Source organism: Triticum urartu, chromosome 2, assembly GCF_003073215.2.
Source record: "Triticum urartu cultivar G1812 chromosome 2, Tu2.1, whole genome shotgun sequence".
Lineage (NCBI taxonomy): Eukaryota > Viridiplantae > Streptophyta > Magnoliopsida > Poales > Poaceae > Triticum > Triticum urartu.
The window spans coordinates 448,638,547-448,652,796 of NC_053023.1; the positions used below are offsets into that span (position 1 = coordinate 448,638,547).

The 14,250-nt window shown below is 47.8% G+C and overlaps 1 long non-coding RNA gene across 3 annotated transcripts; it reads right to left on the reverse strand.

Annotated features, from left to right (window-relative positions):
• Window positions 1–1,382: 1,382 nt before the first annotated feature.
• Window positions 1,383–4,678, reverse strand: LOC125537808. Of its 3 annotated transcripts, XR_007296108.1 has the most exons (3): window positions 4,406–4,678; window positions 4,225–4,324; window positions 1,383–4,110 (listed from the first exon to the last, which is right to left on the reverse strand). It is a non-coding gene; the product is annotated as an uncharacterized LOC125537808 (long non-coding RNA). The 3 variants fall into 3 exon arrangements; XR_007296107.1 differs by having other exon boundaries at window positions 4,225–4,678; XR_007296109.1 differs by having other exon boundaries at window positions 1,383–4,154; window positions 4,225–4,678.
• Window positions 4,679–14,250: the final 9,572 nt, after the last annotated feature.

Genomic DNA, 14,250 nt, shown 5'->3' on the forward strand with positions numbered 1-14,250 from the left:
AGCCACCTCGACATTCTTCGCCTGACTAAAGAATAATTCATGGAATAGTCTCTATTTTTTTCTTTTCAAAAAACATGATTCTTTAATAAAACGAAATGATTTATTAAAAAATAAAAAATAATAGCATTTTTCTGAACATTTCTAAATGCATTTTTAAATGTAACAACTTTTGGGAATTTTGACCAGTTTTTAAAGTGTGAATATATATAACTGTGTGCTTATTATAAAATGATTTTTACTATGTTGGGTATTTTTAGATATATATAAGTTTGTTGTACTTTTCATTTTTGTTTTCTCCTCCTGTTTTATTTTATGTTATAATAATTTGCGATTACAAAAAGGTTCTAAAATTGCAAAAAACATTGTTAGTTTTGACTTCTCAAAAACAGTTCCTGAATTCAAAAAATGTCCATGATTTCAAAAAATTTAAAAATACATTTTCATGAACAATTTTTTATTTTTATGAAAAAAATTATAAGCTTTCTTTTATAATGTTGAACTTTTTTAAACTTGAATAACAACTTTTAAATTCGTATAAAAATGAATTTGTTGAACTTTTTTTGAAAATGATGAACACAATTTTAATTTAATGAACATTTTTTAGGTCAGTGAACAAATTTTCATGAACATTTTTAAATCCGATGAAAATATTGAATTCGATGAACCCTTTTTTACATAGATGAACATTTTTTAAAATTCGATGAACAAAAAATCTTCGTGAATTTGAAAATAAATTTCACAAAAAAAGTGAAACATTAAAGATGAGAAAAGAAGAAATAAAAAGGAAAAAAGAAAAGAAAATGAAAGGAAAAAAGAAAAAAAAAAGAAAATACAAATAAAAAAATCAAAAAATGGGCTTGCCCATGAGAACTCCCAGCGCAGGTGGGGTGGTGTGCGCGGTAGCGTCGTATAGGCTTCCCCCATAGAGAACACTTGGTATTAAAAAAAGGGGAATGTCTATATTACAAACGACTGAAATTGAATTGGCCTTCAATCAAATATACCAATTAGTAAAAATCTGAGACCAACTGAAAAAACACTTGACTGAAAATAAAGGGGCATTCAACCAATTTTTTCAGGCACAACAAACATGGCACGTGTCTGTATGACCTATGCGCTCTATGATCCATGAGCAAGCAATGAAAGGGCCCAAAAAGCAACACTGCCAGGTCAGTACTCTCACGACATTCTCCAGGTTATTGACAGTTTTGTTTTCTTCACAATACTATTGGAAGCAAACCTGAAATTGTCATGGCATTCTCAAGGATATGAAGTTGATACTTGTGGAAGAAACTCCTGAACACAAACATACTATAAATTCATAATTAGGCTGCCGTAAAATCATCACCAACCTGCTGTACACTGATCAACACAAGATGAGCTAATCACATACTAAACATTTCATCGTCATGAAGCTTTAAATACAGTGGCTTCAATTGAAATTTACAGTCATCTCACTATGAATAAACAGTAACTTTTAAAGTGTGTCACATATTCAGTTTTGATGAATTTTACAGTGTTCATTTTACTAAAATTCCAGTCAGTAACAACCAGATCACAACAAAGATACTGGAACTTCAGTGAAAATAAGGAGAAACAACCAGTAACAATGTGTACTTTATGATCACATAAGAATAAGAAAGAGGATGGAGGAAGAAGGGGACAGAATAGCTACACAATCAGGAAACTACAGTCACACCAAGAAGACAAACTGTAGGTCAGTACTCTCACAATCTCCTTCAAATAGTTCTTCCAGTAAAAAATGTAGCACTGTAAATTCAGGTAACTGTATAGTGTAAAATCTATCACTGTAAAATACAAAATTCACAACCTTTAGGCTACTACTATAAATTACAGATGTTATAGGATTGTAGAACTTCAAACAGGGTAGTGTAAATTCAAACATAAGGTCACTGTAAATTCAAACAATCAAAAAAATCATAGTGCGGTAAATTATAGAAGCTATAGGACAGTAAATCCATCATCAGGTTAGTCATCAATTAACTATAATTTACTACGAATACAAACAAAAAAGTAGACTTCTATGAATACTACAGTACTGTAAAATCCGAAGGTTGAGGTCGGTCGTGGCGCCCATGCATTGCATCGCAAAAAAATCGCACGCCCTTATGGTTGTCCGGATCTTCTACTTGAAGACGGCTAATCATTACGCCACCGTCCCAAGATCTCCCTCGCTTCCCTCATTGTTTGATAATCTATCTAGCCCTTTTCTAATGGACCACTTGGCATGCTGTTTACAAAGCACATATCAGCACACTATAACACTGCCAGCAGTATTCATACATGGAAAGCCCACGCAACGTTCAATCCTTCTTTACCGGGTCTTTCTCTTATTGTCACGTTGTAACCACACCCGTTAACCCTCTGCACAACTGTCATTCCTTGTTCACCGGGTCTATCATTTGCCACGTTATACCCACACCTCACCCTCCTGCTGTTCTATATCTGTAAGCATCTTGTTGATCTGCTAAGCATCTTGTTTCAGTAGATAAGTCGAGTTGTATAGCCGTCTAACTCGTATTATCATTGGTGCTTACTGAACCACATAAGAATTGGACTCTTGTGATCCTGAATAATGAACTGAATCCGTGACACAAAATGCTCAACATTAAGAATATTTAATTTAAAAAATCAGGACCTGAACGATTATATGCATAAGCCTGATGGTTGCATATAATACAAAGATTGTTGAACCGGTGATTGCTAAGAGGTCAATTTCATGCATCAAATATAAACTGTAGTAGAATTTGATAATTCTAAGCTTGCAAAGAAACCTGGGTACAGAAATGACCTATTGGGTGTCGCCTTCTAGGAAATCTACCCTGTTCTGAAGGCTTGTGTAGATGAATTATTTTCTATGTGGAAAGATATACTTGTACACGCTTCGCCTTCGCCCGCTAATAGCGGCTAAGAAGCATGATCAGCTAGATCACCATCACTGGATTTAACCAGAACAAAAAGCAAGCCATTTTATACATGAATATCTATATGACTGCAGTCAGAACTAAAAGTGCCCAATTTTAAATATGGGTTGGGTGGCCTGCAGGAGTGCAGTACTTGAGAGACTATGCTAGTGTAGTAAACATAAATTTGGCCGGTCAGCTTCTATAGGGAATGCCAAACACTTATGAAATAAGAAACAGAGAACATCTAAGCAGAAATAAGGTACATGTTTGCTTATGAATGGTACTAACATGATATATTTTCTGCCCGCCGGTAAGTTATCAAGCAAGATCATCAAATGTTTCTTTGCAGACCACATTGTGAGTATTTTTTCAGGATAGTTATTTTCAGTCGAAGCTGGAATATGAAGACTGACTAAGAAATACTCACATCAGTCAAAATAAAAATCCTAGGCTGAAAATTTGAGATGTACATAACTACTATAATGTAGCAACGAACCCATACTCTTTTTTCATTATCACTGCTCCTTTTTGACACTCAAGCGGACATTTGTATTGGCGACTATAAGAAAACTGAAAAATATATTAGATAGAGCGGGCGGTGAGGTCCCAGGTGGGGGGAGGGGGGAGGCGGCGGGGTGGCACTCGCTAGGCAGAGCGACCGATGACGGTGTGGTCGCATGCGAAATCATAGTCAGAACTTTGCATTTGAAGGTACACGCTCAAAGGAAAAAAATTGCCTAGTGCCAAAAGTATCAAATGCCTAAAACTGAAAATCACATCCTGAACTGAGCATTTTATTAAGAATCGGCAAAATAAGTTAAAGACAACAGTACGAGAACAGGTGAACGGTGATCTGATTTCAACACAAAATACTCATGAAGAAATAAAATGGGTGGACAGTGATTTGGTTTCTAAGCATAAAACTGATCATGTTTATGCCACACATTAAGCACATAATGTGTGCGTATTTGGAGCCTGAAACATCTACCAACTAAAACTACTCCCAAAGGCAATCTTCAAGTTCAATCTTAAGACGTAACACATAAAGCTACAGACTACTTTTTTGATGCACAAATTTAGCTCACTCAATTCAGTTTAGAGAGTACCAACACCCAATTCTGGAAAAAATTAATGTGAGGCCCAATTCTCCCGATCCTTACATCTGTGAATCTGTGATCCTCCGCTGCATCAAGCATCAACCATCATGAGATTGATTCTTTAATTGATCTGAAAACAATTTCTTGGATTAATGTACTGTTAGAACTTGAGATATATCAGAGGAAAGGAAGGATAAAACCTTGAGGAGCTGCATGTCCATGGCGTCCTTGACATCTCCTTGAAGAATCCCTTGACGGCGGCGACCGTGGTGGATGGGGAACTTCCATGGCATGCCCCAACTACATCTCCAGCAGAGGATATGAAGAGAAGGTGAGGTGTAGGGGAAGTAGATCTCAGCCAAGAAGGAAGGAAAGACGAACTTTGGACCACCGGAGACGCGCCGGCAAAGCCATGCCCGAAACCCTAGCCATGGGTGTGTGGTTGCGAGCGGGCTGTAGAGGCCGGGAGCAGAGAGTCTGGATGGAGGAGAGGGAGGCGCGGACCGTGGGCAGCTTGGGGCGTGCGGCCCTGTGCCGGAGGTCGCCGGAAGCAGCCGGCATGGGCGGCGGCGGCGGCGATGACTTCATGGGCGAGGGAGAGGAGGCGAGCCCGTGTGCGCTGTGTGTGTGGTTGTGTTTTCTTTTTTCTTTTTTCTCTGCTTGGACTGCGCGTTGAATAGTCTAAACGACAGGGGGTTTTACGAAAAATATAAATCGTTTTTCCAGAGTGCCACTTAAACAGGGACTGCAGGTTGATTTTAAAGAAACAGAGGGGGTTTTTAGCAAAAACACCAGCGACATACAACCAGAAGCGATGCATGGTTTATTAGTAGGTAGAGATGTGTTCATTAATGATGCCTTACAACCGTACACTTTGGTACGGCCAATACACCAGCGGCTTAAATACCCCACAATATGGTGTGAGAAATCCGAACACTTTCGACAGTGCGGCACCCCGAACTTATAGCATTATATGCATCAGCTCCGAATCATGTCTTTGGTCAAATGTTGGGTTTGCCCGGCTCCTATGTTTTGGTACCTTACGTTTCGCTCTATCGGCTAAGGTAGCACTAGAAGAACTACTGTGATTGTGCCCCAGTTCTGATGGGCTAAGCACCTCAGTAGAGAAAGGTAAAACTGACTGTCATGATAAGGCGAGAGACTGGTCGCTGTTCGGCGAGGTTTCGAGTCCCTAAAGACTTATGTTGCTTAGAGCGAGGAGCCGGTCCTGTCCGTCTTAAAGGTGTGTATCGCGCCCCGAATTCGGCCTTCCGAATACCAGGGGCTTCGCCGAAATTTAAAATTATAGAATTCTATGGCTAAGTGAGAGTGATAAAGCATTATTAGTCCGGTTGCCTTGTTCGCTGTGCTGAGCACCTCCCTCGAAGGACCCAAAAATGGGAACAAAAGTGCTCAAGTTTATCCCGAACACCCCAGCACTCGCGGCATGGGGGCAGAAGCCAAGGACTAGCGATATCTCAGATTGGATCAACAGCCAAACAGAAGGTAATATTTTAAATTCAAACAAGCGTTGCATAGCGCATATGAAATAAGTTTTCATCATACAGGATCACACGAGAAAGTTTACTCAAATATTACATCCTTTTTCGTCCGCTGCAAGACGGGCACCCTTCAGGACACCCTCATAATAAATTTCGGGGGTGCGATGCTCCTTGCCCTGCGGCGGTCCTTCCTTGATCAGCTTCACGGCGTCTAGCTTGGCCCATTGCACCTTCACACGGGCGAAAGCCCGGCGTGCACCTTTGATGCAGACGGACCGCTTGACAACTTCCAGCCGTGGGCAGGCATTCACAAGCCGCCTCACCAGGCCAAAGTAGCTGTTCAGAAGGGCGTCGCCAGGCCATAGCCGGACTATAAGGCCCTTCATGGCCCGTTCGGCCGCCTTGTGTAGCTCGACCAGCTGCTTTAGCTGGTCGCTCAAAGGCATCGGGTGTTCGGTCCTAGTATATTGAGACCAGAACAGCTTCTCCGTTGAGCTTCCCTCCTCAGCCTGGTGAAACTGTGCCGCATCCGACACGCTGCGGGGCAAATCTGCGAATGCTCCTGCAGAGCTCCGGATTCGGGTAAGTAATAGGTAATTTACTCTCACGTGCTTGCTTTGCATATAGAATACCTTACCCGCTGCTATTTTCTTCATCGCGCCAATCTCTTGGAGGGCCTTTTGGGCTTCGGCCTTGGCACTCTTTGCGCTCTTGAGGGCCGCGGCAATCTCAGACTCTCGCGTCTTCGAGTCAAGCTCCAACGCCTCGTGCTTCATCACGAGAGCCTGGAGCTCTTGCTGCACCTCACCCACCCGAGCCTCTTGCCTTTCCCGCTCGGTGCGCTCCTTGGCCACTATATCTTCGGCCTCGGACAACGCTTGCTTAGGGTCGCCACTTCGGTCGTGGCCCCTGGCAAATTCATGATGATCCTGTCATTTTGCAATCACATTCTTTTTATACATATCCATAGACTAGGTACTACTTACCTTTGTTCTCCTCGAGCTGCCTCTTGGCAAGGCCGAGCTCGTCCTTGGACCCTTTAAGGTCCTGCTTCAGCGCGGCGACCTCCGCAGTCAGTGCGGCAGATGCCAGCAGCGAAGCCTGCATATGCATATTGACATACTTATATTAGACTCCTGCAATATTGTTTGATCCTCTGTTCGGCTTTTCTTTGTGAACACCGAACAGAGCATCAGGGGCTACTGTCCATGCGGTAATATTTTTCCTATATTTTAAAGACTTACCTCAAAGCCTATTAGAAGGCTGGCACAGGCTTCAGTCAATCCGCTCTTGGCGGACTGAACCTTCTGGACCACAGCACTCATAATAGTACGGTGCTCCTTGTCGATGGAAGCGCTGCGAAGCGCTCCCAGCAGATTGTCCGGCGCCTCTGGATGGACAGAGGTCACCGACACAGGCGTCTTGCCCCTCTTGGAAGGAGGCCGCCTGCCCGAGTCCGGAACCACTGGAGGTTCCGGCACGGTGTTCGGCTGAGGGCCAAACTCGGAGCCCTCAGGGGCCTTGTTCCCTCTGCTCCCGGAGTCTGGAAGGTCTCCTTGAGGCGCCTCCGGGACTGTCTTCCCTCGACCTGGTGCCTGTTGAGACAATACCTCGGCATCGTCCGCAGGGCAAGGGGAGGTGGCGGTCAGAAGTGGATCGCTATCCATATCCGACGAGCCCAGGGAGCCGTCCGACGATACATCGATACGGGCTCGTGGCGGCCTGCATAATCATATTCAGCCTTAGGAGAAGCAATGCGACAAAGGAATGCTATGAGTTACTCTGGTATCCGAATACTTACGACTTCGCCAGGGGCTTGGCCCTGAGCAGCCACTCATCTTCGCCTTCGGCGGCGGTGGTGGAACTGTCCGGAAGGAGAGTCCTTCCCTTCTTGGACCCTTCGGCCTCCCCAGTTGGGGCGGCCTTCCTTTTCTTGTCTCCCCCAACTGAAGGGGGAGCATCTTCTTCTTCCTCCTCGTCTTCGGGGGAGGAGTGTGTCGCAGAGTTATCGGACGATGAGTCCGATGACGCCTGGTGTCGGGAACTCTTTAGGGTTCCCTTGGCCTTCTTGGTCTTCTCTGACACCTTGTAAGGAGCCGGAGTCAACATCTTCGTCAGGAGAGCGTCTGCTGGGCCTTCGGGCAAAGGAGCCGGACAGTCGATCTGTCCGGCCGTCTCCTGCCAGTCCTGTCAAAGGTACGGGAGCTTAGATCCCGCATAGAGTCAAACTATGAAAAACAAGTATCCTGTGAGAGGTAAAATAGCTTACCGCACTGGCTTGGCGCTTCGCACAGAATCCGCGATCCTCGGTAGTGGGAGGGGGAACCTCGGCACCCTTGAATAGCACCTTCCAGGCATCCTCGTGAGTTGTGTCGAAGAGCCTGTTCAGAGTTCGGTGCTGCGCCGGGTCGAACTCCCACAAGTTGAAAGCCCGTTGTTGGCACGGGAGGATCCGACGGATGAGCATGACCTGGACTACGTTGACGAGTTTGAGCTTCTTGTTCACCATGTTTTGAATACATGTTTGGAGTTCGGTCAGCTCTCCCGAACTACCCCAGGAGAGGCCCTTCTCTTGCCAGGAGGTGAGCCGCGTGGGGATGCCAGATCGGAACTCGGGGGCCGCTGCCCATTTAGGGCCACGTGGCTCGGTGATGTAGAACCACCCCGATTGCCATCCCTTTACGGTCTCCACGAAGGAGCCCTCGAGCCATGCGACGTTTGGCATCTTGCCCACCATGGCGCCTCCGCACTCCGCCTGGCAGCCGCTCACTACTTTCGGCTTGACATTGAAGGTCTTCAGCCATAAGCCGAAGTGGGGCTTGATGCGGAGGAAGGCCTCACACACGATGATAAACGCCGAGATGTTGAGGATGAAGTTCGGGGCCTGATCGTGGAAATCCAGGCCATAGTAGAACATGAGTCCCCGGACGAATGGGTGGAGAGGGAATCCCGGTCCGTGAAGGAAATGGGTAAGGAACACTACCCTCTCATGGGGCCTTGGGGTGGGGATGAGCTGCCCCTCATCTGGGAGCCGGTGCGCGATGTCGTCGGACAGGTATCCAGCTCTCCTCAGCTTCTTGATGTGTCCCTCCGTAACGGAGGAGACCATCCACCTACCTCCCGCTCCGGACATGGTTGGAGAGGGTTGAGGTGGGAAGTGCGGACTTGGGAGCTGGAGCTTGAGTGTGCAAAAATGGATGAGCAAAGGAGGAAGAAGGCGTGGATGAAAAGGTGAATCCTTGTCCCTTTATATGGGCGGACGAAACTATGCGTCCCCACTAGCCTAGTAAAACTCGCTTATCCCCCAAGCGCCGTAATTGATGGCGTGGTTGGGTTACCCACACCCGTATTGATGAGAATCCTGTGATAAGGGGACACGATCTCTGCTTTGACAAGACGTGTCAAAAAACTGCCTCGCATTATGTGCGAGGCTAGTTAAAGGAAACAGTTCGAATAATCACCGGGCCATGGCATAATGTCGTGTTGCCAAAACAAGTCAGCAAATTGGATTTGTGGAAATATTATTCTCTCTACGGTGGTATGTGGAACTTATTTTGCAGGGTCGGACACTATCCTTGTATTCAAATTCTTCCGTGGTGTATTCGGAGGAGGAACCCGCCTTGCAATGCCGAAGACAATACTGCGCGCCGGACTCATCGTCATTGAAAGCCTGGTTCAGGGGCTACTGAGGGAGTCCTGGATTAGGGGGTCTCCGGACAGCCGGATTATATCCTTTGGCCGGACTGTTGGACTATGAAGATAAAAGATTGAAGACTTCGTCTCGTGTCCGGATGGGACTCTACTTGGCGTGGAAGGCAAGCTAGGCAATACGGATATGTGTATCTCCTCCTTTGTAACCGACCTTGTGTAACCCTAACCCTTTCCGGTGTCTATATAAACCGGAGGGTTTAGGTCCGTAGGACAACATACAATCATACTATAGGCTAGCTTCTAGGGTTTAGCCTCTCCGATCTCGTGGTAGATCAACTCTTGTAATATCCATATCATCAAGAATAAATCGAGCAGGACGTAGGGTTTTACCTCCATCAAGAGGGCCCGAACCTGGGTAAAACATCGTGTCCCCTGCCTCCTGTTACCATCCACCTTAGACGCACAGTTCGGGACCCCCTACCCGAGATCCGCCGGTTTTGACACCGACAGTGCTCTTCCGTACGGGGCAAGCGTTCTGTGTTTTCGTTTACTATTATGACCCCGCGAGGTCCTGGCATCTTGAGCTTGAGGTATGCGTAATGCGGCACTGCATTGAGTTTTGCAAATGTTGTCCGCCCGAGCAGTGCATGATAGCCACTGCGAAACGGGACGATGTCGAAGATTAACTCTTCGCTTCGGAAGTTATCTGGTGATCCGAATACCACTTCCAGTGTCATTGAGCCTGTGCAACGGGCCTCTACACCTGGGATGATGCCTTTAGAGGTGGTTTTGCTGGGTTTGATCCTCGGGGGATCGATACCCATTTTTTGCACTGTATCCTGATAAAAGAAGGTCCAGGCTGCTGCCGCCGTCCATAAGGACTCGAGTGAGGTGAAATCCGTCAATGATGAGTCTAGGACCAGTGTGGCGATTCCGCCATGACGGATGCTAGTGGGGTGGTCCCGCGATCGAAGGTGATCGGACAAGCAGACCATGGGTTGAACTTTGGGGCAACGGGCTCCATCGCATAGACGTCCCTTGGTGCTCGCTTCCGCTCCCTCTTGGGAATGTGTGTTGCGTATATCATGTTCACCGTCTTCACTTGTGGGGGAAACCCCTTCTGTCCTCCTATCTTTGGCGGCCGGGGCTCCTCCTCATCATCGCTATGCGGCCCCTTGTCCTTGTTCTCAGCATTTAACTTGCCGGCCTGCTTGAACACCCAGCATTCTCTGTTGGTGTGATTGGCTAGCTTGTCGGGGGTGCCGTGGATTTGACACAAGCGATCCAGTATGAGATCCAGACTGGACGGAGCCGGAGTATTTCTTTTAAATGGATTTTTCGGCTGACCGGATCTAGAGCCTCTGAATCCAGCATTGACTACCGTATCTTCGGTGTTATCGCCGTTGTTGCGGCGCTTTGGTCTATTACAATGCTGCCTACCGTTAACATCTTTGGTATCCAAGGTATCCGGATTCCTCGATGTGTTGTTGCTGTGAGCCAGCCAGCTGTCCTCGCCCGCACAAAAGCGGGTCATGAGTGTCGTGAGGGCTGCCATAGATTTCGTTCTCCTGGCCGAGGTGGCGGGCGAGCCACTCATCGCGGATATTATGCTTAAATGCCGCTAGGGCCTCTACATTCGGACAGTCTACAATTTGATTTTTCTTAGTCAGGAACCGTGTCCTGAATTGTCTGGCCAATTCCCCTGGCTGCTGGGTTATGTGGCTCAAGTCATCAGCATCCGGTGGCCGCACATAAGTGCCCTGGAAGTTGTCAAGAAATACGTCTTCCAGATCCTCCCAACCACCGACAGAATCTACTGGCAAGCTATTCAGCCAATGCCGAGCTGGTCCTTTGAGTTTTAGTGCGAGGTACTAGATGGCATGTAGATCATCACCGCGAGCCATGTGGATGTGAAGGAGGAAATCCTCAATCCATACAGCAGGATCTGTTGTGCCATCGTATGATTCGATATTTACGGGTTTGAAACCCTCCGGGAATTCATGATTCATAACTTCATTAGTGAAGCATAGGTGGTGTGCGACACCTCTATGCCGGGCTATATCCTGACGTAGTTCGTATGAGTCTTGTCTGCTGTATTCAGCCCGGCCGGATTTACTCTTGGTGTATCCGACGCGACGATCATCGTCCCGTGTGGGCGCACGTGCCCGTTTCCCGTATATTGACCTTGTGATTTTTGCCTTACTGTCCAAGATGTCTTGCAGGTCCTCTGTGTTGACCCGGGCCTTAGTATTTTTGACTGAGTGGCAATGGGGTGCGGTCTGAACTGTAGGCTGAAACGCCTCTTTGGCTCGGCCACGTAGTGGCCGGTCAGCCGCATCGTACACTGGTGAATGAGGTTTCAATGCTTCCTCCTCGGGGTGAGGTAGCAACCTGCGTTTTGGGTAACTCTTGGACGGGCGCTTGAGGTCATGCTCCTCGGCCGCAAGGACTTCCGTCCACCTGTCTACTAGCAAGTCTTGATCAGCTTGAAGGTGCTGCTGTTTTTTCTATAGGCTATTTGTCGTGGCCATAAGCCGGCGCTTGAAGCGCTCTTGCTCGACGGGGTCCTCAGGCACGATAAACTCGTCGTCACCGAGGCTCATCTTGTCTTCGGAGAGAGGCATATAATTGTCCTCCTCCGGTTCTCCATCTGCTGCCTGCTCTGGAGGGCTAGCTTGTTCGTCCTCTCGCTCTACACCGTGCTCGAGGGGATTGTTGTTGTCTTCGGTGCTATCCGGAGTGTTATTATCTCCTGTGCCGGTATCACTGCTCTTGTCGTGGTGGGACTTAGAGTGGCGCCGCTAACGTCGGCGCTTGGGTTGCTTCTTGGAGGTGTCATCCTCCGTTGTCTTGTCGCCATTGCCTTCTTTGGGGGTGTCCACCATGTATATATCATATGATGAGGTGGCGGTCCAGAGCCCTGAGGGCGGTGGTTCCCGTTCGTCTCTGGCTTCATCGTCCATACCGTCGAAGTCTTCGGAGTCGAAGTCGAGCATGTCGGTTAAGTTATCGACAGTGGCTACTAAGTGGGTGGTGGGTGGGCAGCGAATTTCTTCGTCGTCTGCATCCCATTCTAGCCGGACATAGTTCGGCCAAGGTTCTCCCGACAGGGAGCGAGACTTTAATGAGTTTAGCACAGCTCCGAATGGTGAGTGCTGAAAGATATCCGCGAAGGTGAACTCCATGATCGGTGCCCAGTCGGACTCGACGGGCACGGATGTGAGCGGCTCGGAGTCCATGGCCAGAGATGAATCCAGTGGTTCGGCGACACGGTTCTTGTAAGGGGTGAAGTCAGTATTCGGCTCTATCGCCACCGAGAGTTCGGCCTCCATGGCGAGGTCCATCCCTCCGCTCTCAGATGGCGCGACTTGCTCCGGATTGATGGCCGGAGTAGTTGCGGATGCGATCTCCCGAACATTGTCCGACAGCAGAGTTGCGTCATGCTCGTCGTGACTGTGCGGCGCATCCGACATGGGCTCAAAATTATCGAAGATCAAGTCTTCGCGGATGTCGGCCATGTAGTTCAAGTTTCCAAATCTGACCCGATGGCCAGGGTCGTAGCTCTCGATCTGCTCCAGATAGTGAAGCGAATTGGCCCGCAATGCGAAGCCACCGAATACGAAGATCTGTCCGGGGAGGAAAGCCTCACCCTGGACCGCATCGCTAGGGATGATCGAAGGAGCCATCAAGCCTTATCGTGACAACACAGTGGAACTATCAATGAAAGCACCAATATCGGTGTCAAAACCGGCGGATCTCGGGTAGGGGGTCCCGAACTGTGCGTCTAAGGCGGATGGTAACAGGAGGCACGGGACACGATGTTTACCCAGGTTTCGGGCCCTCTTGATGGAGGTAATACCCTATGTCCTGCTTGATTGTTCTTGATGATATGAGTATTACTAGAGTTGATCTACCACGAGATCAAAGAGGCTAAACCCTAGAAGCTAGCCTATGGTACGATTGTATGTTGTCCTATGGACTAAAACCCTCCGGTTTATATAGACACCGGAGGGGGCTAGGGTTACACAAGGTCAGTTACAAAGGAGGAGATATACATATCTATATTGCCTAGCTTGCCTTCCACGCCAAGTAGAGTCCCATCAGGACATGGGACGAAGTCTTCAATCTCGTATCTTCATAGTCCAACAGTCCGGCCAAAGGATATAGTCCGGCTGTCCGGAGACCCCCTAATCCAGGACTCCCTCAGCTACCCATGTGGCACTACAATGGGGAAGTCGATGCCTCATGCTGCGGTCGGAAGGGCCCAAAGATCCCCGTCGCTCGGGCTAAAATATTAGCCGAACTATATAAAGGGGAGAAGGAGGAGTTCACCCGTCTCCAATATCGAGACGGATTTTCCATGTATAATCCTCCTAGCTAGGTAAGCTCTAACTCCACTATTTACTCCTCTCCTTGAATTATCTTTGACGGGGAGTATCCTATCTTCTCATGACAAGAATGGCGGAAGGCTGTTGAGGGGATCCATGACCCTTCTCCTCAGCCGGAGAATCACAACCGGGATCTTGACCCCGAATATGAAAAAGATCTGGACATATTTGTGGAGCTCGATGATGGAATATTCTATCAGACGAGCTATGATGGCACGGATGTACCTATCATCGCCGATTACCCCGGCCTCCTTCCTGCTTCGCATGTAAGTAATTTAAAAGGCACTTTCTTCGAAAGAGTTTCCTTACTATGCCTCACCCCACACACTATTCTATGTTCCAAAGGGGAGGCGCTCAACACCGCAATATGCACCAGAAGCATCTCCGAGGTGAGCAGCGCCCACGCCTGGCACATCTTCGGAGAGGAAGGCAAATGATAACATAGCAGAACCCTCGTCAAAGAGGTAAGCCTTTTCTTTTCAAGAATACCCTTTCTGATCGTCACATCTAATTCTAATGCCATTTGCCGCATCTATCAGGAAAAGTATCCGCCAGACTATATCGGGGGATCCGGCCGGATGTGCCTCTACTAGTCAGGTTCCGGACCCTGCCCAAAGGACAGGGGCTGACACGGGAGTGGCGCCGAACTGTCCTTCCATAGAGGATTCAGACAACATGTCCATCA